This window comes from Micrasema longulum, unplaced genomic scaffold, assembly GCF_059751315.1.
Source record: "Micrasema longulum isolate JH-2025_06_02 unplaced genomic scaffold, ASM5975131v1 h1tg000986l, whole genome shotgun sequence".
In the NCBI taxonomy this organism is placed as follows: domain Eukaryota; kingdom Metazoa; phylum Arthropoda; class Insecta; order Trichoptera; family Brachycentridae; genus Micrasema; species Micrasema longulum.
The window spans coordinates 390,118-410,592 of record NW_028278175.1 but is presented as its reverse complement, the minus strand read 5'-3'; the positions used below and the strand labels follow the sequence as shown (position 1 = coordinate 410,592).

General features: G+C 32.3%; 1 protein-coding gene across 1 annotated transcript in view; it reads right to left on the bottom strand.

Moving 5' to 3' along the window:
* Positions 1-20,475, bottom strand: part of LOC148277753 (uncharacterized) — an 81,162-nt gene that overhangs the window by 13,335 nt on the left and 47,352 nt on the right. The window lies entirely within an intron of this gene.

Genomic DNA, 20,475 nt, shown 5'->3' with positions numbered 1-20,475 from the left:
AGTAAAGTCAAAAACATTCCAACTCTTTCTATGGCTTGCTGTTTTCTGCATAACTACGTTCATTCAATCACCTGTCGATTGGTTTCAATAAAAAAATCGTTCAATTTTTTAAATTTTAAATAGGGTATGTAAAATATTTGAGCATAAATTAATGACATTTTATATCTCGTTTATTTTTATGTGTCTTTTTGTTATATGTTTCATAAAATAAAATACAAATATATACTGGTATATGCACCATACCGCTTGCCAACAATCTGTGCTGGAATAATTTTGAAATACAGCCTGGATGTAGTTTATCGATATGCTATATAAAAATTATTACAAAAAATACAAAACACCAATTACGTACACAGCACAATACGCAACACAAATTTTTAAAAGGAACAGTCTGTAATGAGAATCCAGATGATATTATTTATGTTTGTGTTAATTTATTTTATAGTTAATTTTGTGCACACAGTGCTATGTTATTATTTTCATAATTAATTTATTTAGAAAACACAACCATGAACATACATTTACAAAGCTGTTTGCTATCATGTCATGGCGAGAAAAGATCAAACAGATGAAGTGGTGTTGTATTGCAAGATATTTGTACGTATCTATCGGTTCCTATATGGGCAATGCCTGTTCTAAGGAACCGACACGTTGCGGTAAATAATCAATTCCTGTATGTGAAAATCAAAATAAATATAGAAATATTTTAATTAATTATTATTTTTCAAAATACGTCGATACTGGCAGAAATTGATAAATTTAAGTTATTTAAATGAAATTGTTTTCAATTATAGAGATTATTTTTTAAACGCGAGTTTTCGATATGCATGCGATTGTTTTGTGTTTAGAGTGTGGTATGTGAAATGTGGTGTGTGTAGTGCAATAACGATAAACAACACGCATACATTTACAAACAAGAAACAACACATGACACAACAGACTAATAATAAAAAAAAATTGTCAATATTTTAAGTACCTGTGTCCAGATGTTTGTAGACAAGGCTGGGCTCTATTCCCTATGAGTTATCAAGATTGATTTTTTTTTGCAACCGAGAGAGAAAAACATTTTTGAGAAAAGAATATGGATGTCTATGCATAAACAGGGATTATGACCTGTCATTGGGTGCTTTAAGTAGTCACTTTACACAACAACAGTTTTTATTTTCATAACTTGTTTTTTTTTATTCTATAAGTCTTACATAATAAGCATTCAGTTTTTGTATATTTTTATTCAATAAATATTTAAGAGGGGTAATTTTAAAACGATTAATGCCTTGAACTCATACTCTTATAAAGATAGCTAAAAAACGTTGAATAGACAACGACTTGAATCCCTAGGGCGAGTGTCTACCCGGATCTCGAAATAAATAATAACGACGTCAAAATAGTACCCACCTTCATGCGGGAGAAGATTTCTTTTGTATTTGCATAATAAAGAATTAGTTTCTATTCAAAACATCAATAAGAACTCGTGAGTAATGTAGGTAGCGAATTAGCAGAAAATGAAAAAACCCGATTGGCACATTTGATGATAAAAAATGAGTTTTTAAATCTTATATTTTAATTTTTTAATTTCAAAGAGATACGAGCAGATTTCAAAACTAAATGTTACAAAAAAAATTGTGAGAAAATTATTTAAAAATGCTTAATATGTATTTTAATAAACCAATTCAGTTGCATCGAGAGAGAAAATGTGCAGTTTGAGAGTGGGTACTTCTTCTCTGATGTTTGGCTTTTACTCATCTCTACTCGCTGCTCCCCGACCCGGTTTTCTACTCGATTCTACTTCACTTCGCTTGACACCTTCGCTTCACCCTGGACTTGGATTTTGGACTTCTCTCCCTACGGATTCCTGACCACGGCGAACCGGCAACTTCAACCCGAAGTAAGAGGCCCTTCTGAGGACATCTCCGGCCCTGACGAGTTTAACAAGATCGCCTAGCCTCCGCTGCCTTACAACCAGTGGATCGGGACGTGTGCGTTAGTGACTTCAGCGGAACCACAACACGACGCCGGTAGCGCGTAAGCTACATTGTTGGTAGCGCGTTAGCTTCTCGTGGGTAGTTGATAATCGATACAAATTTGAACCGGGTTGTAGTCCCATGATCAGAGGTCTGAGATTCGAACCCCGCTCTATCACAAGTTGATTCACATTACAAATCGTTATAAATTACTCCTAAAAATTGAAATATTTTGGTAAATCATAAGAACGCAAATATTTTATGACAATAAAAATATAAACATTTCGTTTTCGCTATATTTTATATATCATATTTCATATCTTTTTGACACTGGTGTAATAGTATACACACACGTGTACACCCTTATACAATTATAACACCCACTCACCCTCACCCTCGCGCACTTACGCATTCATACAAACACTCACCCTGAAAACCAATCCCCTAAAAATATTTACACACCCAAAGAAACCGATTTATATATTTCTGTGGATATCTGTCATTGGTTTTGTTCTCTGTATATTTTGTTTATTGTATATTTTGTTTGTTTTATATTTTTTAAACTGTATTATTGTTGATATCCCCAATAAATAAATTTTTTAAAAACTACACAAGCTTCCCTATCAAAGTTTAGTATGGTAATTAATATTATCCTACATATTATTTTATTTTATTTATAACAGTGTCTATTAAATACTAAAGATTATAAATCTTTAAATATAAAGTAGATTTAGTATCTTTTGAAAAAGAGTTTTTATTTTCAATTTAATTATATAATTAATAACCACAAGCTAGGTGCTTCAAATATGAAATTTTATATTAAAAATATGCAATAGAATATTATATCAACACAAACCATTAAAAAAATAAAATAATAGTAATAAAAATTATAACTCAAATTGTACTAAATAGATTTACAGTTGATTTTAAAAGTAATATGAAACCGTGTACGATTCTGATTTACATACCATTATGAAGCTACAAATGAAGAACAAGGTTGATAACATATTTATTATAATTCGATTTTAGCTATAATGTTGATTTAACGTAAACATATAGGTATTCATTTTCACATAATATGTATTATCCATCTAAATGTCGTTAGTGTACCCCACGGCTCAAAAATCAGTTGTAGATATTTTATTATAATTTGCGTTTAATGTGAGCGTGCCAACTTAAGTTCAAAATGTATTAATAATATGTTGGTAAATTGATTTTATTTTACATTACCTATAAATTTACAACGCTTGAGTTATTCAAAATGTACATTTATTCATGAAGTCAAGCTTGGAAAAAAAGTACGACTTTTGTTACATCGTGTATTAACCTAAAGAAGAGAATCCACGCGATCACGCCAAGGTTAGTTGAATATCCTTTTTAATGGGAATCTGTTTTTATACATTTGATATGAAAGGGTAAGTACACAATACATACAAATTTAAACCCGGGTTATTATTTAATAAAATGCCTTAAAAACAGAAATTGAAATAACCATGTGTTTCTTTTAGAGGGATTTTTAAATTGCTGTCAGATAAGCTACCAAACTGATTTGAAAAAAAAACTATTGTATTGTATTCGGCATAGTAAATAGTATGCAATACCACTTGAAATCACACCAAATATAAGAAAAATATCAGTGTAAAGCGTGCAGTTGTAAATATTTAACTATTTTTTATAATTAATTTGTATCTGGATATCTTTTAATAATTGACGACCAAAATTTGGCAAGATCGGGGCATCTCGAAAAAAACTAAAATATTCATAGTGCGTACGCTTGTGTGGCACAGAAACGTGGACAATTAAAGCACGTGAGCAGGAGAGAAAAGATGCCTTCGAGATGTGGTGTTGGCGTCGAATGCTGAGAATACCACGGACAGCCAGAAGAACAAATGTCTCTATACTGGAAGAACTCAACATAAAAGTTCGCCTATCGGCCATATGCTGCCAATGTATGCTGCAGTTCTTCGGTTACATAGCCAGACGTGACCCAGAAAATCTGGAGAAAATAATAATCACAGGCAGTGTGCCAGGACGAAGAAGGAGAGGCAGAGCTGCAACTCGATGGATCGACCAGGTGAAAACAACTTCACGGGCGACCCTATATGGAGCTGTGGAGAGGGCGCAGAGCCGTGAAGAGTGGAGACGCTTTGTCAATGGAATAACTGGTGAGACTACCAATAATCACAACCCTCAGAACCGAGAAACGACAGAGAAGAAAGAATAATCTTTTAATAAGTTGAATAATCATGATTGTAAAAAAGGCTCTCGTACTACAAAAAATTTCAAAATAATAAAATTAGGTTATTTATCCAAAAAAAAATTTAAAGAGTATTATTATGATGATAGTGCGCAGTTTTAAGGGTTAAAGTTTAACTGTACGAGTATATTTTAAACAAATAGTGTATTTTTTAAAATCATATCGTAAAAAATAGTTGATATCATAATTTTTGAACATGCAATTAATGAGGAACTTCAGCCCTACGGGAAATTGGATACAATGATTTTTTTCTTACAAAAATTTCAGCATAAACTATACGGCTCAGTTTCTTGAAAATGTACGAAAAAAATTATAAAAAATATTTTTATAAAAACGAACTACTTTGAGCGACGTCAATATGAATGGCGGCCTCCGTGGTGCAGTGGTCAAGACGCTTGACTCACACGCGGAAGGTTCCGGGTTCGATTCCCGGTGACAACAAAAAAATTAAATGTATTTTTTCTCAAGTCTGGGTATTCTGTGATGTAATTCACCACTGTAATTGGGCCTCCTGGCCTGTTGTGGTGCAATAAAATAAAAATAATAATCAACCAATGATAAGAGAGTTGTGAAAGATTTTCGGTTTACTTATTGTCAACCGACCAATCGGCAGAACTGACCAAGAAGAAGCGGAAGATAACTTAAGACGTCACATGCAAAGTAATTTCAGAAATACAAAGCTTTTAAAAATCATGGCCCTGATAAAACTTATATATATAATTTTTTAAAATAGCTTCGTTTAATAGACTGTTAAAAAACATAAAAAAACCACTGAACTTCCTCATTGCGAGGCGTCAACACGTTCGGGAACAAGTGTAGGGTGTAATGTAATTATATATGTATTTTAAGGTGAATACGAGTATGATTATTGGCGGAAAGTTGATTATTCGTTAATCCTATTCTTAGCCATTCTAATCACCATGGCTAAGATATGCATTGAATTCTGTGTTGTGTTGACATTACAAAGACCGCTGTTGGCGGGAAACGGTGATGAAACGTAAACAATTTTCTCGGCGTGGTGACTGCGATGTATGGACCTTACCACGGAACGTGATAAATTAATCGATCATTTTAATGTTTTAAACAAAGGTGCACAATACAGAAACCAAAAATATCAAATTCGGTCAAATAAATGTTTAATACTACTCTAGAAATCCAGACTTCGCTTTTATTTTGTTTTTAAATAGTAAATAATCGTAATATATATATATTTTTATGTAACGCAAATGCTCCAGATACGATGCAGTGCCCTATGCACAACTGGGTGGGGATAGATTTATGATTATGATGATGAAAATTGTACAACAAAATGTAAGTAGTAACAGAAAATATTAAAAAGTAATATGAAATGAAAATTACAAATAAATGCCATAGTAAAAAGAGTTAGAAAACTAATTTACATATTTGTTATATTGAAAAAAATCTCCTTCTAAAAAATACAGTATTGCTAAGCAATTTTACAGCCTATTCTGCAGTATGGAATCATAGGCTGGGGAGGAGATTACAATACAAATTTACGTACAGTTATTTTTGCCCAAAAAACCATCGCTAAAATTATATTATATACCTACGTAAAAATAAAAATAAAAGGTAAACTGAAAGTTTTCACTCCATTAGAGAGGTAGAAACGTTATTATAAATTATGTATGCAGAAACCATTTGTAATTTTATACTTATATTGTCAATTTTTTTTTCAATAAATAAAATTAAAAAAATAAATATAATATCGCCTGTTCATAGTGGCCCTGTAGTAAGTCCAAAATTTATAATAAGGAGAAAATAAGGCAAGTAACTTCCCATTTTGATAATTGTGTTTTATTTTCTTCATTTATTATATTATACTTTCGCCACTATCATACGTAAAAAAACACTATTTTTGTGCCATCTGGACCATTTGGTAGTCGAAAATAGAATTTTTGGAGTTTCGCCACCATGATTCTCAACAGGCGATATACTATATTTGTGCCTCAGAGGCAGACGGATGCAAATCCAGAATTCGATGAAATGACATTTCGATTTTCGTATCCAGTTTATGATCATGTTCATTGATTTTGAAGAAATTTAAGTCTTATAATGAAAGAACCAATGTTTTAAGATACTGAAAATACAAATTAATGCCATAAATTTTTAGAAATTACTTACAGAAAGTAGATTCTTTAGGCTTTGGTTGGACATTTGACGTTTAGATTTGCATCCGTCTGCCTCTGAGGTACGGTTATTAATTCAAATAAAACAATAAAAATAGCCAAGCTAATGAAACGTAGAACTTGCGGACTGCGGAAGGAAAAATTCAGTCTGCGTCTCTTACTTTTATTCGCATTGCTAATTCGATCATTTTGGTTATCACGTTCCGTAATCAGGCTCTCAGTTGGGGTGAAAACAGAAAAGCGGCCTTAACCTAATGTGCGCCCAAAGGGCAAGTGTCGTAACTGCGCCCGCACCTGTAGCAATGCAGCGCGGAGCTAGGAAAACACACCGATATTATTGTTTCGCCTCATATAATGGATATCATTAGTCGATTACAATGGAGGATTTCACAATTTGGCCAATTTGCTAAACTAACTCGAAGACCAATAAACAGGGCACAAGAAAATCAAGGCCTAAAGTTTAATCGGTACCTAACAATACTTTTAAGTCCGAGCGGATGAAAAATACAGTTCAGTAAGTGTAATATAATAGTGTTTTTGACTCGATAGCTGCTCTTAGGTGAAACTCAAATGTTTTAAACTATTCTTTTATTGTAATATTTAGACCCTATAAATTGTATACATGGACAATGTCCGTTAATAAATAAATAACTCGAGAAAAATAAAATTGAGTAGAGAAAGTTTCGCCTCGTAGTGTAGTGGTTGGTGTGTTCACCTACCGCGCTTGAGGTCCCGGGTTCGATTTCTGGGAAGGTTGATTTCAAATATTCATTTTCAATCGATTATACCAACACCTCGAAAACCTTAATTTTATTGCAAAAGACCAACATGGATTTCAAAAAAGAAAGGGTACCTCCACAGCAATGACATCAGTTTGCAACTTTATACAAACCAAAATTGATAAAGGAAATACAGTGACTGCACTCATACTTGACGTCAAGAAGGCATTTGACACAGTCCACATAAATACCCTTCTAGATAAACTACAACATACAGGAGTTAAGGGACAAGCTCTCAAAATATTTCAAAACTATCTACAAGGAAGAAAACAGTTTACGAAAATTGAAGAACACAAAAGTGAAATAACAACAATGCAATTCGGAGTACCTCAGGGATCAATATTAGGACCATTATTTTATATAATATACACTAACGACATAATACACAGTGACATAATGGGAAAAAAACAATCTATGCGACGACTTAGGAATTTTATATGAAAACAAAAATGACATTGAAACGACTAAAACCATCAACAATGACGTGCAAAAACTATTAGAATGGACAAACAAAAACTTTTTAACACTAAATGCCAAGAAATGCAATATAATACATTTCGAAACACAAAAGAAGAACCATAACATGATCATAAAAATAAACAACGAAACTCTCAAAGAACTAGAACATGTGACTTACCTAGGACTCACAATGAACAGACAATTAAAATGGACAAAACACATAGACGGACTCACTAAAGTAATGGCATCACTACATAGCCTCTTCTACAAAATTGAAGATTTTATACCAAGAAAGGAAAAAAATGATGATGTACGAAGCCTATGTCAAAAGCAAATTGAGTTTTATGATCGCCTTCTGGGGAACTGGTAACAAGACAGACATAACAAGAATACAAAGACAACAAAATAAAATTCTTAAACTAACATACCTACTCTACTTGACCTCTACGACTGAACTGTACAAAAAAACACACCAGTTTGACATAAACTACTTGACTAAAATTGAGACCTTAAAAATTGTGCACAAAATAACACTGGGAAACATACAAGACGACGACAGAATACTAGCCAAAAATGCTGACATACACAAATATAACACCAGACAACAACAACACTATCATATTGAAAAAGCAAAGACAAACACAGGACAGTCAAAAATACTACATAATGGACTTAAACACTACAACGACTTACCTTACTACTTGAAAACTTTTACTGGAGACAAATTTAAAATCAATCTGAAAAAGCAAATGATGACTGAACTAACTAGACTAGACGAGACATAAAATGACTAGACAATATAACATTTCTAATGTAACCCTAACGGGTTTTTTAAAATTGTAAATTAATAAAAAAAGGTGGTTTTATATTTACAAGTATTTCATTGTCTCTGAGCCTGGCACCGAAGCCTACCATTGATCACCCTACTTTCCTGTAACAGATGATCAAGATACGCTGCAATTTGACATAGCAATACCCTATGCATCACCGGATGCGGATAAGGGTTTGATTATAATAAACATTACTTCGAGAATGTCTAAAAGTTTTGGGAAAAATTAGGTCATTTGTCTGTTTTCAAATGAATTGTAAATAAATCAATGTTACAAATGGAATTCAAGTTGAGATTGAGTGGGGTTCAAACCTTGGACTTCTGACCCGTGAGACCGCAACACTTACAATGAGACCACCATCCAGTTCAAAACATAATATATAGAGGTATGTTGTCAGCGGAAATTCGAAATGCATACAGTGACATATGACAGTGTAAAATGCTTGCATGACATGTTCCTTGAAGCTACGCAAGATATGAATATCGATTGGGCACAAAAATGCATTGCTATTTGTAGTGACGGAGCAAAAGCCATGACTGGTGCGAAGAGTGGATTTGTTGCTAGATCAGTCTATCATCTGTTCTTTCAGAAGAACAAATGCCAAACGCTTGTTGGATGCATTGCTTTATCCATCAACAGAAGTTTTCTCGACCTCTCGCGACCCCCCTACAGAGGCTCCGCGACCCCCCAGGGGGTCGCGACACACAGGTTGAAAAACAATGCCTTAGAGTATAATACTCTAAGGTACAAACAAAATGATACATTATTAGAATTAAAATATGGTCAAAAATAAGAAACACGATTTATTTTTGAATTAATTTTCACTCCCTTGATCAATTTACATTTTGTCCCTTACAGCCTTAAAGCATACTGACAGAATGCATTAAGTCAGCAGTCTTTATAATAAAAATATTTTTAACCATAAGTGCAGGATGTTGATTTCAAATTTTATGCTATGCTTAGAATAAAGATTACTCTTTCAAAGCTTTAAAAAAATGTGGTAGAAATAATGCGTTGAAAGGATAAAAATGCTTTAAATGCGATTATCTCGGAACTTGTTTTCATGACTTAATGCAATGTAAAACCTCGATTTTCAATTTCTGCCAATGATAACGGTTCTATAAATTTTTCACTGGGGTATTTGATTTCATGTATTTCATTTATATAGTTTGTTTTTTTTGAAGTTCATTTATTTAATAGTTCATTTAAGTATTTGTATACAGAAAACTGTAAATGGCGTTACGATGTTAATGTGATGTTACGAGGCTAATGTTTATTTTATTTTGTAACGGCTGGTTTAAAAAAAAAACAAATAAAAGAGTTCTATAAAATTTATATTTGAAGTACTAAATTTGAGGTTATTAATGATTTAAAAAATAAAAACGCTTTACTTTTAACAAATTATTTTATCCACAATAAATAAATGAATTACATCATATGTATATATTTAAAGTAATAATTTTGTGGTTATTCTTTATAATAAAAATAAAAACATTTTGTTTTGAGCTATTTGTTTTAACCACAGCGAATAAATGACGTACATGAAGTTTATATTTGAATCACTACCACAATAACTTTGTGGTTACTCCATAGAATTAAGAATAGTCCAGAAGGAGCGTAGAAACATATTTTAATACATCGGACTGTGTCCAATAATTCCCCCATTTAGACACACTTTCGCCGCGCGTATACTTGAAGTCACCGAGTAATATTGCCAAATCACGAAGAATATAACCATAACACAAATGTAAGGTAAAAAAAAAACGATTTGTTAATTTTTCTAAAATTTTATTGTGCACTCGGAAACATGGATTGACACAACAGAGTAGATAAGTAAAGGGTCATTTAATAAAAGTAATTGAATTAATAAACTTTGAACTTAAAATATAAAACACATTTTATTTTACATAAAACGGATATTTTTATATCATGTTAAACAATATTTTATGTTAAGATAATTTCGGCCAAATGTCCACCACGGCGTTATTTAATCCGAGGTTCAATTTTCATTATTTCTCTTATTATATGAGCAAAGTAGGGTAAAAAAATTTACTACCCTGGCAACACAAACGAAATTTCCATTTTGTTTCTTCGACAATCTGACTGATGGAAAAATAATTCAATTTTTACGTAATGCATTTGTGACAAACACATTCAATTGATAATTACACATGAAATGTGATTGCATCTTGTTTCTTTAAGATCCTAGCAGTATTTCTACACTTTAAAAGGACACAACACGGCATAGTTAAATTCGAATCAGGAGTTGGGTACTAAGCGACGTCTACAAAGAAACTAATGGGTCAAAACGTAAACCTACTCATTTATGAGTAGTTGAGTCGCCTTCTGTTTGATGTGCGTATGCGCTATCTGGACTATTCTTAATTCTATGGGTTATTCATTGCAATTAAAATAAAAACACAAATCACCTATTTTGAAAAATAAATTATCGACCGCTTTCGGAGCAACATGTGTTCTTTTATCAAGGTATTATTTAGAATTTTCAATTTACTTAATGATTTATTTCCATTTTGATAAAAATAAGTTATAACATTGAATAAATCAAATATTAATTTACTGTTACCTTCATTACGATTGATAAGTTAACTTTTTTTCCACAAGAATTTGATGTCGCACATTAATAATTCGGGATCATTTTCCCATACATATGAATCCTTTTGTGTTTGGGCAACTAATTAGTGCCGGCCTTGAGCCTTGAGTAACATGGAGCCTTGACATCTGCCCGCATAGCCAGGCTTGGTACATCCGCAAAACGAAAATAATCGCAATTCACAGAATACTGTAATTAAAATGATGAAAAGCGATAACTCGAAATGGCAGGAGGGGTAGGGCTAGGATAATGAGATTTGTCAAAGTTTTCGACCACACGCACTATTGATCATAGGTCACTTAAGTCAGAGGTTTAAGAGGGATGTTTAAGTTAAAAAAAACGACTATACCAAATTAAATAAAATAAATGAAAATCATTCAAATTTATTTAAGTACTTGACAAGTTATATAAATATATATTAAAAAATTACAGATGTAGTAAAAAACTCAAGCATTTATAAGGTGAAACATCTATAACAAATATATTTTTGAATTTTGTGAAACAGTAAATTTGTTCTGTAATATTAATATAACAATAAAAATATTAATACATAATCATTATATCTGTCTAATATTTCGTTTCGTTTTCACTATTATATATTTTGAACAGACACGTCTTTACGTTATTCATTAATCTGTTTAAAAGTCACAAGTTTCAATGAATAGATATTATGTAACTAAAAGGGAGGTGTTCTTCTTTTGTAAATTATTTAGTATTGTTTGAAGCACCACATTGACTTTGTAATTTTCAGTTTTTTTTTTCGCACCACAAAAGGCCAGGACATTCAATTATAGTGGTGAATTACATCACAGAATACCCAGGCTTGAGAAAAATCACATTTAATTTTTTTGTGTTCTCACTGGGAATCGAACCCGGAACCTTCCGTGTGTAATTCAAGCACCTTAACCTCTACACCACGGAGGCCGCCCATACTAAATATATTCTAATCAGAACTTTATAAAGACACAATATTATTTCATTTTTAAATTGTTTAAACGATGGGCGTCGGCGTCGCTTTGTTTTATAAAATTTAAGTGAAAAGCCACATATAATTTGATGGTAGGCCCTTCTATATATTATTTTTTTATTTATTTATTTATTTATTTATTTACGGACAAAGTCCATTATAAACATTACAATTAAAAGAAATTTTTACAAAGGAATAAAAAAATATAAGGAACAGAAATAAGCAGCAAAGACAGATGATAGATTTTTTAGATTAAGTAAAAAGCATAGGCTAACTATACAGATTCTTTAGCTGATTTGTAAAGAAAGACATCCTTACACCATAATAATCAAGATCTTGATGATCGTTCACCCGCCTGATCATTCTGGGCAAAGGCGACTGTGCACCATAATTGGTCCTGTAGTGACCGAGGAAAAGCATTTCATTATTTCTTAGTCTACGGGTGGGAACGTTAAAAAGAATCTTTTGCAAAATTTCAGGGGCATCAATGAGACAGTTCATAATTTTATACATGCAGATTATATCTGCAATGCATCTGCGTTTTTCAAGACTTGATATGCTTAAAAACCTCTCCATATCAGAATATGAATAGTCTCCTCTTTCCAATCCCATCTTCCATGCAATTTTTCTTATAAAACGATGTTGAACTGATTCAAGGCGCTTGATATGAACAGCATAATGAGGGGACCAGATTACAGATGCATATTCAAGAATAGGGCGAACTAAAGAGCAATAAAGTGTTTTAAGTGTAAGCATACTTTGGAAATCAGACGTAGTTCTATTAATAAAGCCTAAAATTTTTAAGGATCTGTTTACTATATTATCAAAGTGTTCCAGAAAAGTTAGTTTATTATCTAGGATCACTCCAAGATCTCTTATAGAGGTGACAATCGAAAGAACTTGGCCATTAAGTTTATAATCAAAAATAAAAGGATGTTTACATTTATGGTATGAAATAATTTTGCATTTATCGATGTTAAGTTCCATGTTATTAGTTTTGCACCAAGTATGAAATGCATTTATGTCTTCTTGGAGTCTGACACAGTCATCAATATTTTTAATTAGCTTAAGTATCTTGTTATCGTCAGCAAAAAGCCAGAATTTTGTAAAAGAAAAAACATTAGCAGCATCATTAACAAACAGATTAAATAGAAGAGGGGCCAAGTGGGCACCCTGTGGTACACCAGAAGTTACTAGGAAGCTATTTGATATGAAGTTATTGATTTTTACACTTTGTTTTCTATGTGAGAGGTAGGATTTTAAAAACGATAAAAAGGGATCTCTAATGCCTACAGCACGAAGTTTAGCACATAAAATGTTGTGATCAACTTTGTCAAAGGCCTTGGAGAAGTCTGTATACAGTACATCAGCTTGAAGATTATTCTCGAACGCTGTAAAAATAGTATCAGTAAAAGAAAGCAAATTGGTCGTCGTTGATTTGGCTGTCCTAAATCCATGCTGCTCCTCAATCAGCACATTTTTAAATATAGGTGTTATTTTTTTTGTAATAATTGATTCGAATAGTTTAGGTACAGGAGATATCATTGAAATGGGTCTATAGTTAGTTACGTTAGATTTATCACCAGATTTGAATATCGGTCTTATTATAGAAATTTTCCAAATATCAGGAAATACACTCGTTGTTAAAGACATATTAAACAGTAAAGAAACTCTTGCAAAAACTCTTTATATATTTCTCTTGCAAGCATTATACTTATATAAGGGGTTCGAACTGTCAGTTCGCAGTGAGTCACATCTTGCTGCATGGTGTGATTCTATAAAATGCTGCGAACACCTAGTTGCATAACACCGGTAACTCTACTGACTAGTTCAACTCGTCAGCGTCTATATCGCGAACCTTGGGAAATAGGATCACACTCATAATGGTGTAATCACAGCAGATAACGAGAGGATAAAATACGAGTTTCTGGCGCCTCCAAACCAACATTAATCAACAAAGGGAAGGTAACCTCGACAGAAAAATTCACCAGAAAGCGAAACAACTCTTCTTATTTTTTCCCAGGAATCACTATGGCGAGTACATCCAAAAATGGGAGTTGAGGTTTTGTTCCGAGGAGCGCAGGACAAAGACGTTTTCGTTGCAGTGATCGCCAACGTCGGGGGGTCCTGACAAGGTACCGGAAGAAGAATAAGTAATAAAATTTATTTATCCTTTAGATTATTTTGCGTCCTGGTTTATAATTTTAAATTTAAGAATAAAGTTACAATGCAATTTAGGAACCATTTGGAAAAAGGAAAACTTTGCGGGTTGATAAGAGAAATACTCAGTATATAAGAGGTTTTAATATGTGTACCTACTATGTATAAAAGGTTCAGTAAGAATTGAGAAGTTGTGGATATGTAAATACTAAGATATGTTACCCATTTAAATATTACATGTTTTCAAATATTAAGTTACATAATATTCTAATGAAAAGTTTTCCGAGTGACGACTCCCCTCTTAATATGTATGTCTACTTTATGCCTTCATGGGATGCAAAAATTGCAAATATGGGCGGGGAATGTTACCACCCACCTAAATTTTGTTAATTTATTATGATTGTTGAACACAAACCAAGATTTTTTAAGGTTTACTTAAATGTCGCTTACGATGATGTAACATTTTTTTATTTTTTAGAATCAATAAATCTGAAAAATTACATTTTAATAAATATATCTACATTCTACAAAATTGTATAAATAATATTTTTAGCATACATTTGCGAGTTTCCAGGTTTTATTATTATTTTTATTCAAATTACTTAAAGCAAGCGCCATAACATGTTATATTAGTAAATTAATTTTTGCAGAGGAAAGATAAAATTTTAGCACATATGTACAAAATAAAACAGCTATTACATTTGTTTTAAATCGTTGAACAGTAAATCTGTCTATAATAAAAGTGATACTAGCTTCCAATCAGACCTTTATTACGATGCATAATATTTCCCTAAAATAAATTAGTATAATATTTTTTTGTGTTTGGGATTTATGAGTAGGAAAGTAAAAAGTAAATAATAATTAGAAGAAATTTTATAATAAAAATGTATTTAAATTGAATGAAAACCATAACAGGGGTCGCTGGTTCCTTCGAAAGCCTACGAAAATTGTTATAAAATTATAAATTTTACATCTGTTCTCATTATATACTCTTACATTTAAACAATACTTAAATGTTCAATGTTGTTGTTACTTACTGCTTAAATTATTTGGATAATATCTGCTTGCATTTGTATATAACATAAAAACTTTTTTAGCCCCGCACTAGTCTGACAATATTGGTCACGACAAAATCCGGTCACCGGTAAAAAATAAAAGTGGAATAAAACTATATGCGTATTTTTATTATTTTAAATAATAATAAATTTGTGTGTTGGAAATATGACGGTTTGAGAAGAGAACTTTGAAAGTTAGCCATGTCACAAAAAAATATCATTATTATTAATAAAAAGTATGTTTTTAATAAAAAAAATACAAACTATTTATATTTGTCTACAATTTTTCAAAAGACGATGTAAAAAAAATATATACATATATATAGTGAATTCATTTACTTATTCAAATAATTATGGTTAAGTAATGTACTTGCGTCCTGTACGCGATAATTGTTATTTATATTTCAAAGTTATACGCTCATAAAAATGAACGTTCGTTATCTCAAGAAAAAAAGGAAAAACAAAACAGTCTCATTGTGCGAACTTTACTGATGTTTGTTGTTCTGCTGGTAGAATAAAAACGGGAAACTCCTGGGTTCGAATAATTGACCGTGTTTTTTTATTTTTGAATTACAATATTAACCTTTTTAATTACCTCTGCTGAAGCTTATATTATCAACTCAAGATGCCACAACCTCACGACACATCGTGCAAGTTCTCATAAATACAGGTAATGTGTAGATTGTTGCTACCTGTATCTGCACCTTTATGCTTATTTCACAAGTATCGTCCAAATTCACACGGTACGGTAACATTGGGGTGGATTGACATTGATTGTAATACATAATTTTTTTATTAAACCGATAATATTCAGCGGCTACTCTTAAGTAAAATCATGCAAAAGGAAATCAAGTGGAGATTACTCGACCTCATGGTGTACTAGTTATTGCGTTTGCCTGGCATTAAATAAATAAAAATAATTTTAAAAGTATTGTTATACAATAAATATCAACTCGCCCTGTTATTTTATCGTGCGGTGCGGATTTTTACCATAGTGTGAAATGAGCTTTAGTCAGATGATTGGTCTTATTGCTTTTATTATGTGAGTATTCATATTTATTTATTTATTTTATTAATTTTTCACGCCCATAAGGCTTTTACATACATGGAAGTTATACATATATAAAACATGAGTATATAAACAACATTAAATTTAAAAATACAATATAAAGCAATAAAAGATAGAACACTGTTTATAAGTAAAGTTAGAATAAAAATAAAAAGATGAGTGTGTAAACAGCAAAAATGTCAAAAAATACAATTTAAAGAAATAAAATATAGAACAGTGTTAAGAAGTATGGTTGGTTTAAAAAAAAAAAAGAAGGCATAGAAGCCAAATATTAAAAATAAATAAATTGATAAACAAATAAAATACAAACATATTAAAGAAATACAGTTTAAAAGTATAAAATAGCTCGGTACATTATATTACAATACAATATAAACAGAATATTAAGTTTTATTTGATATGGAACATAAACATTGATTTTTAAAATTTACACTCACGTTAAAGACATCGATGTTGTTAGCATATTGGTTCGCAAGTACATGCATCTGTACTACTGGTGAATTTCGCGCTGTAATTGGTGATGGCCCGCATCAGAACAGAGTATATACATCGGGTAACTCGACCAGTCACGCGCACATTAATACAATTGATGAGTTCACAACAATCGAACATTGAGGTCATTATTATTTTTTTTTAAAAGCAAGTCATTTAATTTTCGTCTGTTTTCTAATGTTTGGATGTTTAAAGTATGTGTAATTTATGTATTCAATTGGTATACTCAAATTAAAATTGATAAAATGCAAAAATTCATGCTGAACTCTTTCGATGTCTTTAACATGCACCCTGTAATACGGCGACCATATAACTGAGTTATACTCGAGTTCACTTCGCACTAGGGTAATATACAATATTTTCATTATTTTTGTAAACGTATGCAGAGACAAAACTTAAGGTGAGGAAAGTACATTCTATTGTCTTCACCTTCGGGTTATTCTCCGCATTTGAGATTAGAATGTACTTTCCTCACGTTAAGTTTTGTCTCTACATACGGGTATTAAAATCCCCTATCATACGCAGCAAAAATCCCAAGGATCTCATGCTCTTATTTGTAATGTTTTGTAAATGTTTTAAAACTCAGTTTTTCGTCAAAAAGAATACCTAAGTCTGACATCTCTGTACATTTTTTAACGGTGAAGAATTTATTTCATATGTGAAAACGATGGGATTCCCGTTGCGGCAGAATGGCATAATTTTGTATTTTTTAATATTAAGAAACAAATTATTTTTTTCACACCAATTATACATCATGTTGTTGGTCTACTGCAATAAGTCACTTACATTATAGTTGTGATGTAAAGTTTTTGTGTCCACGTGTACAGGCGGGAAGAAGAATACAGAACACCTATTCTGTGAGTACTCGTACTTCGTTTCGTAAATTTATTCGTATTGTATGTAGCGGTAACGAGAAATCCTATTTTGACTGCGTTAGAGTGAAATGGTTGTATGAGAAACGAACGAACTTACGAACCGAAATTGTGACATAATAAAGGCTCAGTTCTATTTTTGCAATATAAACATAATCCTGGACACAAGTGTTTTCGACTCGAAGGCTAGTCTCGGGTATAAAACCCGAAAAAGAAAACCAGACGGAAATAAATCCGCCTAGTATAGTAAGTATAGTAATAAGTGACGCCCGAGGTCCCAGGTTCAGTTCCTGGCCAGGCGAACATGAATTATTGGTTTGAAAGGTGGTTTCAAACTGAAAAATTTACTGTCCCTAGACTGGCACCTTACATTCATGTAGCAGAAGATCGAGATACGAAGCATTTGGTGTATTGATGCAGTACTGTCAGGTGCGGATATGGGATTTTTCAAATTTATTTAACAGCCTTATAGGCTTATGCTTGTTATACATACATAAATATACAGTCAGAAATGTATTTTGAAAAAGCAGCAAATGGAAGAAAATGGAGGACAGGAAAAAATTAATTATTTGCTTTCAATTAGACAAATTTAAATACGTACCTAATACCCGTAAGCTTTTTTTATACTGTAATATTTAAAACCTCAATAAATTAACATAAGTACTTACATGCGCATCATCATTACCTTTTCGCACCTAATGGTGCATAGGGCACTGCATTGGTACCCCAATCGCAGCGTATATTGATCTTTTTGGTACATGAAAATAATATGATCAGTCTTACGCTTCAGGTACCAGTCCAGGGACATATCAACCAAATCGGGAATCGAACCTGAGGCCTCTTGCATGGTAGGCAAACGCGCTGACCATTGCACCACGAGCCTGATGCACTACGCAGATGTATATATTTTTAAATTTTACAAGTCTGTTTTCTAAGCTTTACTATTTATCTAAGACAACTTTTTAATTGTAATGTTGATGTAGTCTAACATGTGTGACATTGTAAGTGGTGTTTACTTTTCCCGGACAGAACTTTCGATTGACAATAGGTGGTGTCTCTTGTCAAACAAAAAATGACCGTTTTTTTTTTACATTTGTGCTCAGTAACCACACTCAAATCAATAATGGAACGCCTTACACTAGAACAACGCATGTCAATTGTGGAAATATACTTTAAACATCAGCGTTCAGTTCGTGAAACGCACAGGGCTTCATCATTAAACAATGAATTTACTGCTAGACAAGTTTGCCGACAGCATTATTTTAAAAAAAAATCCAATTAGTTGGCCTTCACGATCCTGTGAATCTATCGGATAAATTCCTATTATCACAATTTTCATTTCCCTATCCGCACACACTGGTGAATAGCGGTGAACATATATCTGGATCATTTACGTAGAAGGCAAGGTCTTACACTTCAGACGCCAATATTACAGCACAGAAAAAAAACATTAAAATCAATATTTCGCGTCCACCTTACCAGGAGTCGATCTTGGGACCTCAAGCATGGTATTTTATTAGTCTATTTTCAGAATTTTTTCCCGAGTAGTCATTGAATCGAAAACTATCTTAATTCTATATCACACACATATATCTATTCTTAATACGACCAGAGACGAAATTACGCGTAATTTTTATGGGGTTACGTTAACGGACTGAAGCATTTGAAACTAATGTAATATGCGTCATTTTGAAAATAACAAGATTTGTTGAAAAAAGTGGCCAAAAATTAGACCCAGTCACCAGTCGCGGAGGACATAATGTACGTCGGATTTGGAAAAAAATTTGAGTGGTATTTTTCTTCATTCAAAAAAATAAATCATTCCATTCCGCGTCTTTTTTTTCAATTTGAAGTAGTACACTCGATTCAACGTAATTGATTTAAGGCACTTAGCGTCTAATTTATGTAAAGTAACAAAAATGGTTACTAATGATAATAATATTATTCGCTTAGATATTAAAAAAGAATATTAGTTTGAGCAAATTCAGCGGTCAAGAGCTCACTATCCCCAGCAGCTATCTTAGTTTTGAGGAACTTCTAGTCAGATGCGCATAGAAAAGTTAACTTAATAATATGTTCCAAGAAATACAAACTTTTTGCAGATAATGAGGACGTAGTGGCAGGAGGATGAATCAATAGCAGTCACCGCGCAACACGTTAGAGGTGTCATCACGGTTTGAATAACTCTCGATAAATGTATGGCTGAGGGCCGGTTGCATCGACAAAAGTTAAGTTAAAGTCAGGGCTAAAGTCAAATAAAAGTCACTTTTATGTCAAAATGCGTTGCATCAAAAAAAGTTAACTAAATATTAACAAAAAAGTTACTTTTTTTTGACCGGCCGCCAGGAGACCGTTTAAAGTTAAATGCGATCTTCCATCTGTCAAAAAAGGGTCGTCAGTGTTGAAATCTATTGATCGATCTGTGAAAAGTTGCACAAAATGTCAATTTTATCTGATTTTTCGTCTTCCGATAATGAATATACCATCGAGTATATTCTAAACCGAAAAAAAAACTGTTCAAACCACGAACGGACCATTTTTTGTGGGAATAGTCCGACTTTATCGCAAGATTCGAATGTCAAAAAAGTGAAGAACTAATAATTAATTGAGTATTTAATTGTTAATTATTTTTCAAAACACAGGATTTGATCATCAGCGGAGTGGTGTAAAATAAATCTCAATCATGACTGTATTGAAATGCTGTTTATTTATTTTTAAATAGAGCTAGATTGAGCTCAGCTAACTCTTTCTGGGCATTTAAGGCTGCCATAGTTGCCCGAAAAATGACCTTTTTTTGCTCTATTTCTAGAGTAAAA